Source organism: Scyliorhinus torazame, chromosome 24, assembly GCF_047496885.1.
Source record: "Scyliorhinus torazame isolate Kashiwa2021f chromosome 24, sScyTor2.1, whole genome shotgun sequence".
Lineage (NCBI taxonomy): Eukaryota > Metazoa > Chordata > Chondrichthyes > Carcharhiniformes > Scyliorhinidae > Scyliorhinus > Scyliorhinus torazame.
The window spans coordinates 7,035,986-7,052,317 of record NC_092730.1 but is presented as its reverse complement, the minus strand read 5'-3'; the positions used below and the strand labels follow the sequence as shown (position 1 = coordinate 7,052,317).

Genomic DNA, 16,332 nt, shown 5'->3' with positions numbered 1-16,332 from the left:
CTTTGTGGTTTTTATAAATGACTTGGATGAGGAAGTGGAAGGATGGGTTAGTAAGTTTGCCGATGACACGAAGGTTGGAGGAGTTGTAGATAGTGTTGTGGGTTGTTGCAGGTTACAACAGGACATTGACAGGATGCAGAGCTGGGCTGAGTGTGAAAGTCAATATTTTTGCTTCTGTGAGAGAAAAATTCAACACACTCGTTAAGACAGAATAACAAGTTTTATTTTTGAAAACAACTGCTTGCAGTAATGGCTGAAACTTGAAGCAAGAGGGCAGTCAAAAAAACTGCTCAGTCTTTCATAAGTTCCGCGCTTTGCGGAGAATTAAGTTAATATTTATACATTATCTTTATCAAGATTATGTGACAACAGTATGGTCAGGAGTTTGATCGGAAATACAAACGGAAGCAAAGACCAGACCATGTTTGGTCATATCACTCATACCATTATTTAGTCCTCGGAGGGAACATTGAAAGGTCGGAATAGACTTGTTTCTTCCTGAACTTATCTTGTTTTAAATTCCTCCGGCCCTGGGTTATGACGAGTTAGTTTTATCAGGAGTTGCTGAGGTCCGGTGTTTTGGAATGGCTCGACCTTCGCTGATCTTTTCAGATTTCAAGTTATGCAGAGTTGGCCTACGGCCATACAGCTCTGAAAATGGTTAGGGCAGCATTCTTTACCTGGGCCTGGGGAGCTGGAATGAGTAGTTTCAGTCTATCTGGTATTGTCTCAAACCTTTTGACCAGTCTTCCCATTGACCAGTTTTCCCATCATGCCATTACTTAATTCGCACCATATCACATTCCCTCCTTTTGTCATATCATGACAACTAGTTAAATAGGTATATCCATGACTCGTTTGAAAATGCATTTACACAAGCAACCCTATCCCTAGTAGCATTAGTAGTAGTAGAATGAAGGCCTTAAAGATCCAATCAAATAATCCGTGACCCAACCATCCTAGCCAACCCGGCGGGTTATAGTCATGAAATTCACTGCCAATCTCTTGAATTTGAGCAGCCTGTCTCTTAATATGGTCGGCCAGGTTAGTGATATTTTCAGAGCCATCTGGAATCTAAGTACAGCACTCTTGACCTATGATAGCGCACTTTCCCCCCTGCGAGGCTAACAGATAATCCAAAGCCAGTCGATTTTGTCATGCTACGGTCCGGACAGCCACCAGCTCAGCTGAGACCTCAGCCAGTGCCTGTCCAGTTCCCCTGGCTCCTGCTGCCGTTACGTTTGCCAGTTGTTCCAATGCTGAGGCCATGTGGATCAGTTCGTCGGATGCCTTGCCCGTTCCGTACAAGGGAAAGGCCATCATAAAGAACTGTTCCGTTTTAGAAATAGTCCTTTTTGCTCGCGAGGGGGAGTGCTTAAGGGTGGGTAGGTGACGTATTTGACATATCCCAAAAAGCAGGATCCTGGCCAATCAATGGGGAACCATGGATATGCTTTAGTGCCGCATATGAAATAGTTTCCATTATAGGCCGTAAAATCATCAGCGGATGTCATCCGGGGATTGAGGATGTCTGTCCCCATGAAATGTTAGAGGTTATATTCCATACCCTGGACCATCATAGAATTTACAGAGCAGAAGGAGGCCATTCAGCCCATCGAGTCTGCACCGGCTCTTGGAAAGAGCACCCGACCCAAGGTCAACACCTCCCCCCTATCCCCATAACCCAGTAACCCCACCCAACACTAAGGGCAATTTTGGTCACTAAGGGCAATTTATCATGGCCAATCCACCTAACCTGCACATCTTTGGACTGTGGGAGGAAACCGGAGCACCCAGAGGAAACCCACGCATACACAGGGAGGATGTGCAGACTCCGCACAGACAGTGACCCAAGCCAGAATCGAACCTGGGACCCTGGAGCTGTGAAGCAATTGTGCTATCCACAATGCAACCGTGCTGCCTAAATCACAGTTAAACATGCCCTTGTGGGATATGCCTGGCACCGGTCCTTGCCAGTCAACTGTAAAATTGCACCTACTTTGCCCCATTAACTTTCCTTTCCCAGATTTATTAAAACACATGGAACCTTGAACATTATACGAGTGGACAGTGAGGGAGGGTGGAGTCAAGGCATGATTATAGGTAGGTTGATACGAAGCTGAAAATTTAGTCATGTCATAGCCAGCAGGTCTCCATATTTCCATATCCGCCCTATCTCCCCTGCTCCCTGTTTGATTTTGTCATAAGATCCATTCAACCATCTCTGTGATATGAAAGGGGAGGGATTGGAGAGGTATTCCTTCCCTCGAATGGACGGGGATGTGGGTACAAACCCAACACTTGCTTACGTTCAATTTTTCGGCATAAAGATATGACATTATTAATTGGTATTGGAAGGCAGGTCTCATTTAGGTCGTTTTTTTACTACCGAGTGGCCATTAAGGCTAAATAGTCCAGAGAGTCCAAAACTTATAATGAAGATCTTTATCCTGTGTTCTCGTCTGGGTTGGAGACTATCTTCTTGCAATCGGATAGATGTATCCAACTTGAACGTCCTTCAAGCTTGACGGAAGTTGGTGTAGTCAGCAGTATGAGGAAGGGTCCGCTCCAGCGTTGTCCGAGTTTCTTTCTATCCCAGTTTTTCACCAACACGTGGTCTCCGGGTTTGATCACTGGATATCGAGGGACGGCTGTCCCTGCTGTCACTGGGAGATGTGCATGTTTTACCTGTGAGTGGAGAAACTTCAGAGAAAGTGTTAATTGCTTCAAATAGTTCTGCATTTGTTCCCCCATCACATGAATGTCTACGCCCTCTAGGGGTTTTTCATGGGCATTCCAGGGAGTCCTCATTGGCCGACCATAGACTATCTCTGCAGCTGACAGTCCGGTCTGCGAATGGGGAGTCACTCGCATGTGAAACAGTGCCAAGGGTAATACTTTTAGCCAATTTAACCCAGTTTCTTCAGTTAATTTAGATAATTTTTCTTTTAAAGTCCCGTTGGCTCTTTCCACAATTCCTGCAGCCTGCGGGTGATACGCGCAGTGCAGTTGCTGTTTAATTGCGAGTGCTTCGCACAATTCAGTGTTGATCCGAGCCACAAAATGTGGTCCGTTGTCTGAGCTCACCATTTTGGGTACCCCAAAACGAGGAATGACCTCCGTTAACAACAACTTCACCACTGTTTGTGCCGTACAATTAGTGGTGGGGAAGGCTTCAATCCATTTACTAAACACATCGATTATTACTAAACAATATTTATACCACTGTGCTTTTGGCAATTCGATAAAATCAAGCTGTATACAGGCAAAAGGGCCACCTGGCAAGGGAGTGGTTCCTGGAGGGCATTTAATGCCTTTACCCTTATTATGTTTCATGCAAATAACGCATCGATCCAGCCGCGTTTGCGCTGCTGTATTCAAATCTGGGAGCCACCAAGTTTTCAGGAGTAGCAGTACCATTCCCTCCTTGCCAAGATGGGTACAAGAATGCAAATAATCAATAAGTACCGGCAATAAAGAATTCGGAATACAAACTTGACCAACGGGAGTAAGCCAGAGGTCTTGTGTCAAGGAGTGTGAACACCCCATTGACTTCCATAGTGTGCGCTCAGAATCAGAGGCGTCCCTCTGTAAATTATGAACTTCAGTTATGTCTGGCATGCCCTTCGTTCCTAATGCAGGTACCTGGTTCAGAGCCTGATTAGCCCCACTGGGAACAATCAGAGAGGCTGATATAGCCGCAGCCTTAGCAGCCCAATCAGCACGGGCATTTCCTAATTGAACAGGAGTGTCCCCCTTTGTGTGCGCAGCACATTTAATAATTGCCAATTGATGGGGAAGCTGAATAGCATCGAGGAGATTTTTAATCCAAAGAGCATTTCGAATGGGAGCTCCCGCAGAGGTGAGAAAGCCTCGCTGTTGCCAGAGGCGACCAAAATCGTGGGTCACGCCAAAGGCATACCTAGAATCAGTGTAAACATTAGTACTTTTATCTGTGGCCAAAATACATGCTTGAGTAAGGGCAAATAGCTCGGCTTTTTGTGCGGAGACAGGGGTCTGGAAGGCTGCTGCTTCCTGCACGTCAGTGTCGGTTACCACGGCATCTCCCAACTGTGGGATGCCAGTGAGAGAAATGGAGGAACTGCCATCAACATAAAAAATTAGATCTGGATTATCAATAGGCCGGTCCGTTAAATCCGGGCGAGGCGCGGTAAGGAAGTGATTCCGAAGCAAACAATCGTGTGGCGGGTCCGCAAGGTTATTGGGGGCTGTTCGAGGAACACAGCAGGATTTAAGGTTGAACAGTAATACAAAGAGAACAAAGAACAAAGAAATGTACAGCACAGGAACAGGCCCTTCGGCCCTCCAAGCCCGTGCCGACCATGCTGCCCGACTAAACTACAATCTTCTACACTTCCTGGGTCCGTATCCTTCTATTCCCATCCTATTCATATATTTGTCAAGATGCCCCTTAAATGTCCCTATCGTCCCTGCTTCCACTACCTCCTCCGGTAGCGAGTTCCAGGCACCCACTACCCTCTGCGTAAAAAACTTGCCTCGTACATCTACTCTAAACCTTGCCCCTCTCACCTTAAACCTATGCCCCCTAGTAATTGACCCCTCTACCCTGGGGAAAAGCCTCTGACTATCCACTCTGTCTATGCCCCTCATAATTTTGTAGACCTCTATCAGGTCTCCCCTCAACCTCCTTCGTTCCAGTGAGAACAAACCGAGTTTATTCAATCGCTCCTCATAGCTAATGCCCTCCATACCAGGCAACATTCTGGTAAATCTCTTCTGCACCCTCTCTAAAGCCTCCACATCCTTCTGGTAGTGTGGCGACCAGAATTGAACACTATACTCCAAGTGTGGCCTAACTAAGGTTCTATACAGCTGCAACATGACTTGACAATTCTTATACTCAATGCCCCGGCCAATGAAGGCAAGTATGATGGCAAGCCCCATGAAAAGAGAGGTAGGGGTTTTGCAATAGTGAAACCTCATAGCGGCTCAAGCGGGCTTGAGTCAGATGCTGGGTTTGCTGAGACGTTAGGAGAGCCACAATAGAGTGCGAGGTGTGCCCTTGTACTGGCTGGTGAAGGGTCAGATTCGGGGCCGCCTGTGCTAACAAATGTACAGCTGTAAGAATTTGGGTGCAGGGAGGTAGACCGCAAGCTACAGGATCCAATTTCGTAGAATAGTAGGCGACCGGGCGACGCCGGTCACCGTGTTCTTGTGTAAGAACACCAGTGGCACATTCATCAAGAACATTAACGTACAACTGAAAGGGTCTGTCATAGACAGGTCGTCCTAGCGCTGGGGCGGTAGCCAGGGCGTCTTTGAGAGTAACAAAAGATTGCTTTGCTGAATCGGGGAGTTCAAACTTCAGAGGAGCATTTTGAGAGGAGTACGGAGTTAAATCTTTAGTATGGACAGTAACATTCGGAATCCATTGTCTGCAAAAGTTCACCAATCCTAAAAAGGCTCGCACCTGCTTGGCCGATGTAGGAAATGGGGTCCGCAGTATAGGAGTAATGCGTTCCTGAGTAAGGGAGCGATCAGTTGCACTTATTAGGACACCCAAAAATTTGACCTACCGTTGGCCTTTATGAACTTTAGTGGGCGGGATCACATATCCCCATGAATGGAGACGGATGAGCAGGTAAATGGTGTCACGCTGGTTAGCGTTGAAGTCAGGGCTGGCAAGGAGTAAGTCATCAACATATTGGATGATGGTGGAGCCACCAGGGGGTGCTAATGTCGCTAACTGGGAGTGCAGTGCCTGTGAGAAAAGGGTTGGAGAATGAATGAAGCCCTATGGGAGCCTAGTCCAGGTGTACTGGTTGCCCTTAAATGTAAAGGCAAACAAATACTGTGATTCAGGGGCAAGGGGTATCGCAAAAAAGGCATGTTGTAAATCAACAAGGGTGAAAACAGTCGCTTCCGGTGGGACATTACTCAGGATTGTCGCCGGGTTTGGGACAATAGGATGTAAGGGTTCCACTATCTGATTAATACGTCGGAGGTCTTGGACCAAACGCCATTCGGATGGTCTTCCTATCTTAGGAACTGGAAGAATTGGGGTGTTACAGGGCGATTGGCATGGTACCACAATTCCCTGTTGAAGGAACGATTGAATCATGACCGAGACTCCTTCTTCAGCCTCGGGGCGCAAAGGGTACTGTGAAATCGAGGGCAAGGGCATGTCAGGTTTAACTTTAATAACAACGGGAGGGACATTAGTGAGACCAACTTCGTGTTTGGAGGCCGCCCATAAATCTGCGGGTAGTTCTGAAGTCGTTGATTGGACTGAACGATGGTAGTGCAGTGTGCCAATGAGGACAAATGGGCGTTGAAAATATTCTAAAGTGCCTGCAGGTAGGATTTGACTTCCATTAAAGAAAGGATCAGCTTGTCCTCGTAGTGCAGCTGCCAGAAATCCCAAGGACTTGGCACTGTAGCCTTCGTTCACAGAAAGGGTCACGTGGGGTGACACAAGTCCCGACTGATGCCAGAGGCCATGGGGTAAATTGACAAGAAAGGCAGACCCTTCTTTTCCCTTAGCGAGGCCAACAAAGGAAACGGATTGCAGAGAACCGAGGGTAACTTGGTAAATGCTCTCTAAATCAGGCGAGCATCCTGTATGATCGTAGCAAAGAGTGACATGTGGATCGGGAATATCTAAGGGAGGTGAAAAGTGTGAGGGATCAAAATCAACCGACCACCACTGTGGAGCAGTGAAAAGGGGAACATTTCGAAGCTGGGCCTGCGGGATAGCTGATACAGTAATGCCGCTATCAAGGCAAACAATTTCCACCTGCAAGGGACACAGCAAGTCACGTCCGGCCAGGTTGACACCGAGGACGCGGGTAACTGTGAAAGGGATGCAACATTCCCGGCCCTCAAATTGAACAGAGAGCGGCTTCGTTAGCGGATAAACAGCACCTTCTCCCATGAAACCAGCACGTTCCACATGCTTATCAGAAAGGGGAAATCTATGCTTCTGAATTAATGTCCAGTCTAGCGTAGAATGAGTCGTGCCGGTGTCAATCAGGAAGGGGATAGGCACGCCCTCTATGTAAATCGTAGCGGTGGGCTCATCAGAGTGGTCTGTTGAGAGGACCGGAAAGTTTGATCTGGCTAGTCAGTAGGGGTTAGAGGTAGTAAAGGGTGTCTGCCGACGGGGTTGAAATCTACCTTGTCGTCGGGGTGCTGGACAATCCCTAGCGTAGTGGCCTGTACGTTGACAGTTGAAGCAAGTGACATTATATTTGGCAGGAGGACGACGCGCAGGAGCGCTGTCGATATCCTCCGTGTGTGGAGTGAATGGGTAAGGAGCCTGTGGGCGGTAACCAAATTCAGGAGGGTCCGTGCAATCTGGGCGATAGTAACGGGAATCTGTCTGAGTTCTGACCTTTAGGAGCTCTTCTTTGAGAGGGACGTTGGATGAATTTGGATTTAATTTTGGGCGAAGTGTCTTTGTAACAGGTCTCACGATTACGGCCATTGCTCCAATAATAAGATACAGCACGTTTCATGTGAGGTTTAGAATTGTCAGACCAGTCCATGTTATCAGTTTTAATACTGGATGCTACGCGGTCAGGCAAAACCTGCATTAATAGTGCATTAAATTGGGGAGACTGTGTGCCTGCATTGAAAGCAATGTCCCCGGAGTAAAGAGTGTACACGCCACAAAAGCGGTCAAAAAATTCTGGACCATCTTCCTTAGAAGTGGGGGTACATTCAAGGAGTTTGGCGAAGTCCACAGGTTTACAGAGAGCCCGTTTTAGTGCGGGGAACATTAAAGTGCGCGGATCGTCCTCCGTTTGGTGTGCGGCGCTGAAGGCCATCCACGTGTCCCCATGAAGTCCTAATTAATTTTTCCATCTTTCCCCTAATTCTGGGGAAGGGATGAATAAATCAGAGAATATTGATCACGTGCGGGAGCACCGTACATGGTCGCAGTTCTCCTCAAAAACTCAGTGAACCCCTCTGGGTCCTCTTTGCAGGAGGGACATTGGGCCATGGTCAAACATAGCTCGTGGGGTTTAAAAGCCCGCCACACCTCAATGAATGGGTCGTCATTATCACCAGCGTAGGGGTTAATAAAACTCCTAATGGGATAATTTGCAGGGGGAGGTGGTGGCGGAAAGGTTTCCTCCTCCTTAGGTTGGAGTGATAAATCAAAAAAAGCCTGATTAACAGAGGTGAAGGGTTGTTCCATAGTAACGGCTTGCGTATGTGACCGAGTGCGTGTTGCTACGGGGGATGCGTTATCAGGAGTTTCATTGGCAGTGGGACCATAAGGGGGAGTCTGGACTTGGGACAGTGGAATTGTAGGGTCAGGGTGTGCAGGATGAGGGTGGGGTCCAGGGGTCAAATCCTCCTCCTCTTCCGCATTGCCTGAATCGGGAAACATCGGCATGCCAGAGCAACTGGGAGGATCCTCCTTTCGTTTAGTCTGCTTGGCTAGCCCTCTCTGCCTATTGGTTGGAGATTTTTTATTTTCGCCCTGTTGTTTATGCTTTCTATCCCGAAGTTCACATTCCAATTTTAAAGTCTCCCAATTCTTTGCTTTACCATCCACACAATCATCAATCCCTTTTCTACGGGCATTATCTCTCCAACTCATTAATAGTGATTGTTCGTGGCGCTTACTGGACTGCTTCCTCCACTCTGAGATTAAAAACTTCCACTTAAAACCGGCGTTTCTCTGCCAAATGATTTTCTCAGCAGAAATGCAATTATCGTAGTTCCAAGTGCCCCCTAGTGGCCAAATATCGTTACCCAATTTATTGTTCAGCGCTGCAGATAATTTTCGGAAATTACGTTCGTGAGAAGGGTTTTCAGAACACATGAAAAATAGAGGGGAATTCCCCCCGTATTTGTCTAAACTCTGTCCCATAATGTCAATAAAATGTGCCCCTGGCATTCAAAAAAAAAAAACCTTGTACCAAATCAAATTTCAGGGTCCCTGACCCAAATTGTATCGAGATCCCTGACCCAAATTTAAACCTGTAAAACAAGCAAGAGGTCCCTGACCTAATTGGGGTCCCTGACCCGCAGTACTCTACTAACAATTTAATAAGTACAATTTAGATTCGAGCACCGTCACCTCTTTAGTTGCTTCCGTCAGGGATGAGGGGTCGAACCACTAATCCGAGAAAGAGAGAGAGAGACCAAGGTTAATCTTACCTTGTGCCGGTGTCTGTCTCTTTCCTCCGGGTCTGGCCCGATCACTTCTTCAGTCCCCCACAGAATTCACTCAGGATATTGGTAACTGCTCGCTTGCGCCAAATTGTGAAAGTCAATATTTTCGCTTCTGTGAGAGAAAAATTCAACACACTCGTTAAGACAGAATAACAAGCTTCATTTTCGAAAACAACTGCTTGCAGTAATGGCTGAAACTTGAAGCAAGAGGGCAGTCAAAAAAACTGCTCAGTCTTTCATAAGTTCCGCGCTTTGCGGAGAATTAAGTTAATATTTATACATTATCTTTATCAAGATTATGTGACAACAGTATGGTCAGGAGTTTGATCGGAAATACAAACGGAAGCAAAGACCAGACCATGTTTGGTCATATCACTCATACCATTATTTAGTCCTCGGAGGGAACATTGAAAGGTCGGAATAGACTTGTTTCTTCCTGAACTTATCTTGTTTTAAATTCCTCCGGCCCTGGGTTATGACGAGTTAGTTTTATCAGGAGTTGCTGAGGTCCGGTGTTTTGGAATGGCTCGACCTTCGCTGATCTTTTCAGACTTCAAGTTATGCAGAGTTGGCCTACGGCCATACAGCTCTGAAAATGGTTAGGGCAGCATTCTTTACCTGGGCCTGGGGAGCTGGAATGAGTAGTTTCAGTCTATCTGGTATTGTCTCAAACCTTTTGACCAGTCTTCCCATTGACCAGTTTTCCCATCATGCCATTTCTTAATTCGTACCATATCACAGTGGCAGATGGAGTTCAACCTTGATAAATGTGGAGTGATTCATTTTGGAAGGTCGAATTTGAATGCTGGCTTCTTGGAAGTGTGGAGGAACAGAGGGATCTTGGGGTCCACGTATATAGATCTCTCAGGTTGCCACCCAGGTTGATAGGTTGTTAAGAAGGCATATAGTGTGTTGGCTTTCATTAACAGGGGGATTGAGTTTAAGAGCCGCGAGGTTTTGCTGCAGCTTTATAAAACCCTAGTTAGACCACACTTGGAATATTGTGTCCAGTTCTGGTCACCTCATAGGAAGGATGCGGATGCTTTGGAGAGGGTGCAGAGGAGATTTACCAGGATTCTGCCTGGACTGGAGGGCATGTCTTATGAAGAAAGGTTGAGGGAGCTGAGGCTTTTCTCACTGGAGCGAAGAAGGCAGAGAGGTGACTTGATAGAGGTGTACAAGGTGATGAGAGGCATGGATAGAGTGGATAGCCAGAGACTTTTCCCCAGGGTGGAAATGGCTGTCACGAGGGGACATAATTTTAAGGTGATTGGAGGAAGGTATAGGGGAGATGTCAGAGGCAGGTTCTTTACACAGAGAGTGGTGGGTGTGTGGAATGCACTGCCAGCAGAGGTGGTGGAGTCTGAGGCAATAGGGACATTTAAGCGACTCTTGGACAGGCACATGGACAGCAGTAAATTGAAATTAAATTAAATGAAATGAAAATCGCTTATTGTCACAAGTAGGCTTCAAATGAAGTTACTGCCAAAAGCCTCTAGTCGTGTAGGTTATATTGAACTTAGATTAGGATAAATGGTCGGCACAACATCGTGGACCGAAGGGCCTACACTGTGCTGTACTATTCTATGTTCTATCCATAAGACTTAAAAAATAACTTTTAACAGAAGCACATCCAGGTTAAAGTCACTACTGAGAGCAGTTATTAGTTTTAAATCACCAAAGGATTGATTTACAGTTTTTAGATTACAGGGAGAGAGAGACTAATATCCCTTCTGGCTGTGACTGCAGCTATCCAGCTCTGAAAACGAAACTAAAACACACCCTGCAGCAAACAGCCTAAAACAAAAGTAAAAAGCTGACAGACTGCCCAGCTCCACCCACTCTCTGACATCACTGATAAACACCCATTTCTTAAAGGTACTCTCACTACAGATATTTATGTACACACCCATTTATAAACACCCATTTCTTAAAGGTACTCACGACAGATATTTATATACACACCCATTTATTTTTTATTTTTTTTTAAATATATTTTAAAGACAGTACAAAATTTTCCCCTTTTGCAACTTTGAAACAATATAAATAATAATGATGACCGTTTTTTTTAAAAGAATAAATAATATATTAACTAGACGGCAACTGCCAGCAACAAAAATAAAAACTAGCCAATATCCAAAATAATAAAGTCACAAAAACCAATATAAATAACTCATATACAAACACCTGTACAAAACCCCTGAGGGCCCGGAAGGGCCCTCCCCTCCCCCCTCCCCACTGGGTTGCTGCTGCTACCTTTCCCATTTCCCTTATCGTTCTGCGAGATAGTCGAGGAATGGTTGCCACCGCCTGGTGACCCCTTGAGCCGAACTTCTTAGTGCGTATTTTATCTGCTCCAATTTTATAAACCCCACCATGTCGTTTATCCTGGTCTCCACGCCCGGGGGTTTAGCTTCTTTCCACATAAGTAATATCCTTCGCCGGGCTACTAGGGACGCAAAGGCTAAAACATCAGCCTCTCTCGCCTCCTGCACTCCCGGCTCGTCCGCAACCCCAAATATCGCCAACCCCCAGCCTGGCTCGACCCGGACCCCCACCACCCTTGAAAGCACATTTGCCACCCCCAGCCAGAACCCATGCAGTACCGGGCATGACCAAAACATGTGGGTGTGGTTCGCTGGGCTTCCCGCGCATCTCCCGCACCTATCCTCCACTCCAAAAAATCTACTTAACCTTGCTCCAGTCATGTGCGCCCTATGTAGAACCTTGAATTGTATCAGGCTGAGCCTGGCGCATGAGGACAAAGAGTTTACCCTGCTCAGGGCATCGGCCCACAGCCCCTCCTCAATCTCTTCCCCTAGCTCCTCTTCCCATTTTCCCTTCAGCTCCTCCACCATCGTCTCCCCCTCGTCTCTCATTTCCCTATATATATCTGACATCCTACCATCCCCCACCCATGTCCCCGAAATCACTCTGTCCTGAATCTCTTGCGCCGGGAGCCGTGGAAATTCCCTCACCTGTTGCCTCGCAAAAGCCCTCAGTTGCATATATCGAAATGCATTCCCCGGTGGCAACCCATATTTTTCTGTCAGTGCTCCCAGACTCGCAAACGTCCCTCCTAGGAACAACTCCTTCAATTTCACAATCCCTGCTTTCTGCCAAGCTTTAAATCCCCCATCTATCTGCCCCGGGACAAACCTGTGGTTGTTCCTTATCGGGGACCTCACCGAGGCACCCGTCACTCCCTTATGCCGTCTCCACTGCCCCCATATTTTCAGCGTTGCCACCACCACTGGACTTGTGGTGTATTTCTTCGGGGAGAACGGTAAAGGCGCCGTCGCTAATGCTTTTAGGCTGGTTCCCCTACAGGACGCCATCTCTAGTCTTTTCCACGCCGCTCCCTCCCCTTCCCCCATCCACTTGCATACCATTGATATGTTGGCGGCCCAATAATAGTCACTTAAGCTTGGCAGTGCCAGTCCCCCCTATCCCTGCTACGCTGCAGAAACCCCCTCTTCACTCTTGGGGTCTTCCCAGCCCACACAAAACTCATAATGCTCTTATCCACTTTCTTGAAAAAGGCCTTTGTAATCATCACAGGGAGGCACTGGAACACAAAAAGAAACCGCGGAAGGACCACCATTTTGACCGCCTGCACCCTACTCGCCAGTGACAGGGGCACCATGTCCCATCTCCTAAAGTCCTCTTCCATCTGCTCCACCAATCTTACTAAATTAAGCTTATGCAAGGTTCCCCAGTTCCTGGCCATCTGGATCCCTAGGTACCGAAAATCCCTTGTTACTCTCCTCAACGGCAAATCATCTATTCCCCTGCCCTGTTCCCCAGGGTGCATCACAAACAGCTCACTCTTCCCCATACTCAGTTTATATCCTGAAAATTCCCCAAACTCCCTGAGTGTCTGCATTATCTCGGGCATCCCCTCCACTGGGTCCGCGACATACAACAACAAATCATCCGCGTATAGTGATACCCGGTGCTCTTCTCCTCCCCCAAGTACTCCCCTCCACTTCCTAGAGCCCCTCAGCGCTATGGCCAGTGGCTCAATTGCCAACGCAAACAGTAACGGGGACAGAGGACATCCCTGTCTTGTCCCTCTGTATAGACGGAAGTGGTCAGATCTCTGCCTATTTGTAGTCACACTTGCCACCGGGCCCTGTATAGAAGCTGACCCCATCCAATAAACCCCTCTCCAAATCCAAATCTCCTCAACACTTCCCACAGGTAATCCCACTCCACTCTATCAAATGCTTTCTCTGCATCCATCGCCACCACTATCTCCGCCTCCCCCTCCGGCGGGGGCATCAACATCACACCCAGCAGCCTCCGTATGTTAGTGTTCAATTGTCTCCCCTTAACAAACCCCGTTTGATCCTCGTGAACCACCCCCGGGACACAATCCTCCATCCTCGTCGCCATCACCTTGGCCAAAAGCTTGGCATCTACATTCAGGAGGGAAATAGGCCTGTAAGACCCGCACTGCAGCGGGTCTTTGTCCCTTTTCAAGAGCAGCGATATCGTCGCCTCCGACATCGTCGGGGCAACGTCCCCCTTTCCCTAGCCTCATTAAAGGTTCTTGTCAGAAGCGGGGCCAGCAGGTCCACGTATTTCCTGTAAAATTCCACCGGGAACCCATCCGGTCCCGGGGCTTCCCTGCCTGCATGTTCCCAATCCCTTTTACCACCTCCTCCACCTCAATCTGTGCTCCCAGTCCTGTCCTCTCCTGCTCCTCGACCTTCGGAAATTCCAACTGGTCTAGGAAGTGCATCATTCCCTCCTTCCCTTCCGGGGGCTGAGCCTTATACAGCCTCTCGTAAAATGCCTTAAACACCCCGTTCACCCTCTCCGCTCCCCGTTCCGTCTCACCCTCCTCGTCCCTAACCCCTCCAATCTCCCTCGCCTTCTCTCCGTACTCATACTGCACTCCCTGTGCCTTCCTCCATTGTGCCTCCGCCTTGCCCGTGGTCAACAAATCAAATTCCGTGTGCAACCTTCGTCTTTCCCTGTATAGTTCTTCATCTGGAGCCACCGCATACTGCCTATCCACCCTCAAAATTTCTCTCAACAATCTCTCCCTCTCTTTGCTCTCTTGTTTCCCCTTATGGGCCCTTATGGAAATCAGTTCACCTCTGACCACCGCCTTCAGTGCTTACCAGACCACTCCCACCTGAACCTCTCCGTCGTCATTAATCTCCAGATACCTTTCGATACATCTCCTTACCCTTACACACACACCCTCGTCCGCCAACAATCCCATATCTAATCTCCACAGTGGGTGCTGTTCCTTTTCCTCTCCTACTTCCAGACCTACCCAATGTGGGGCATGGTCCGAAATGGCTTTGGCCGAGTACTCCGTCCCGGCCACCTTCGGGATCAGCGCCCTTCCCAGGACAAAGAAGTCTATCCGAGAATACACCTTGTGGACATGGGAGAAGAAGGAGAACTCTTTACTCCTAGGCCTAGTAAATCTCCAGGGATCTACTCCTCCCATCTGCTCCATGAAGTCCTTAAGCACCTTGGCCGCTGCCGGCCTCCTCCCGGTCCGAGACCTGGACCGGTCCAGCCCTGGATCCAGCACCGTGTTGAAGTCTCCCCCCATTACCAACTTTCCCGCCTCCAGGTCTGGGATACACCCCAGCATACGCTTCATGAAGTTGGCATCATCCCAGTTCGGGGCATATACGTTCACCAGAACCACCGCCTCACCTTGCAATCTGCCAATCACCATCACGTATCTACCCCCACAGTCCGCCACTATGGTCCTCGCCTCAAACAATACCCGTTTCCCCACTAATATTGCCACCCCTCTATTTTTCGCATCCCACTCATCCTTTTCGTAATCTGACCTGATCCGCCAGTTTCAGATGCGTCTCCTGCAGCATGACCACATCTGTCTTTAATTTCTTTAGGTGCGCAAGTACCCTTGCCCTCTTAATCGGCCCATTCAGCCCTCTCACGTTCCACGTGATCAACCGGGTTGGGAGGCTCTTTACCCCCAGCCCCCCCTCGTCGACTAGCCATCCCCTTTTTTAGACCAGCTCCTCACCCGGTTCCCACGCACCCGCTTATCCCCCCGACAGTGTCCTCCCGTCCCGACCATCCCATCCCGTAGCAGCTCCCCCTTCCCCTTAACAGCAGCAACCCAGTTACCCCCCCCCCCCCCCCCCCCCCCGGCTAGATCTTCCTCTAGCGTGATTGCTCCCCCCATGTTGCTTCCAGAAGTCAGCAAAATCTGGCTGACCTCGGCTTCCCCCGTTTATCCTCAGCCTCCCATTGTGTAAGGCCCCCTCCTTCCTGCGCCCCCTTTTCCCGCCACAATTACCATAGCGCGGGAGCAAAGCCCGCGCTTCCCACTCGGCCCCGCCCCTATGACGCAGCTCCCTCTCTCCTTCCCCCCCGGCGCCCACAGTTCACCATACCCCCCCCCCATCAAGGGGAAAGAGAAAATTTCCCCCCCCCTTCCGATTCCCAGTCCCATGCAATCACACCACTGCTTTATTACAAAAGTTCTTTCTCTCTCCAGTCTAGTCCAGCTTCTCCTCTTCAATGAATGTCCACGCCTCTTCTGCCGTCTCGAAGTAGTGGTGTTTCCCTTGATGTGTAACCCACAGTCTCGCCGGCTGCAGCATACCAAATTTAACTTTCTTTCTATGGAGCACCGCCTTGGCCCGATTGAAACTCGCCCTCCTTCTCGCCACCTCCGCACTCCAATCCTGGTACATGCGGATCACCGCATTCTCCCACCTGCAACTCCGTGTCTTTTTCTCCCATCTCAGGACCATCTCCCTGTCTTTATAGCGGTGAAACCTCACCACTATAGCTCGAGGTATTTCTCCCGCCTTCGGTCTTCTCGCAAGGACTCGATATGCTCCCTCCACTTCCAAGGGGCCCGTCGGGGCCTCCGGTCCCATTAAGGAATGAAGCATCATGCTCACATATGCCCCGACGTCCGCTCCCTCTGCACCTTCGGGAAGACCCAAAACTCTTAGGTTCTTCCTCCTCGAGCTATTTTCCAGGGCTACCAGCCTCTCCATACACCTCTTATGCAGTGCCTCGTGTGTCTCTGTCTTCACCACCAGGCCCTGTATTTCATCCTCATTCTCGGCAGCTTTTGCCTTCACTCCATGGAGCTCCATCTCTTGGGTCTTCTGCGCCTCCTTTAGCCCCTCAATCGCCTGCAGC

The 16,332-nt window shown here is 48.7% G+C and overlaps 1 long non-coding RNA gene across 1 annotated transcript; it reads right to left on the bottom strand.

Annotated features, from left to right (window-relative positions):
- Positions 1 to 201: 201 nt before the first annotated feature.
- LOC140399846 (uncharacterized) lies at positions 202 to 10,415 on the bottom strand. The gene is made up of 2 exons (XR_011937900.1): positions 9,157 to 10,415; positions 202 to 2,703 (listed from the first exon to the last, which is right to left on the bottom strand). It is a non-coding gene; the product is annotated as an uncharacterized lncRNA (long non-coding RNA).
- Positions 10,416 to 16,332: the final 5,917 nt, after the last annotated feature.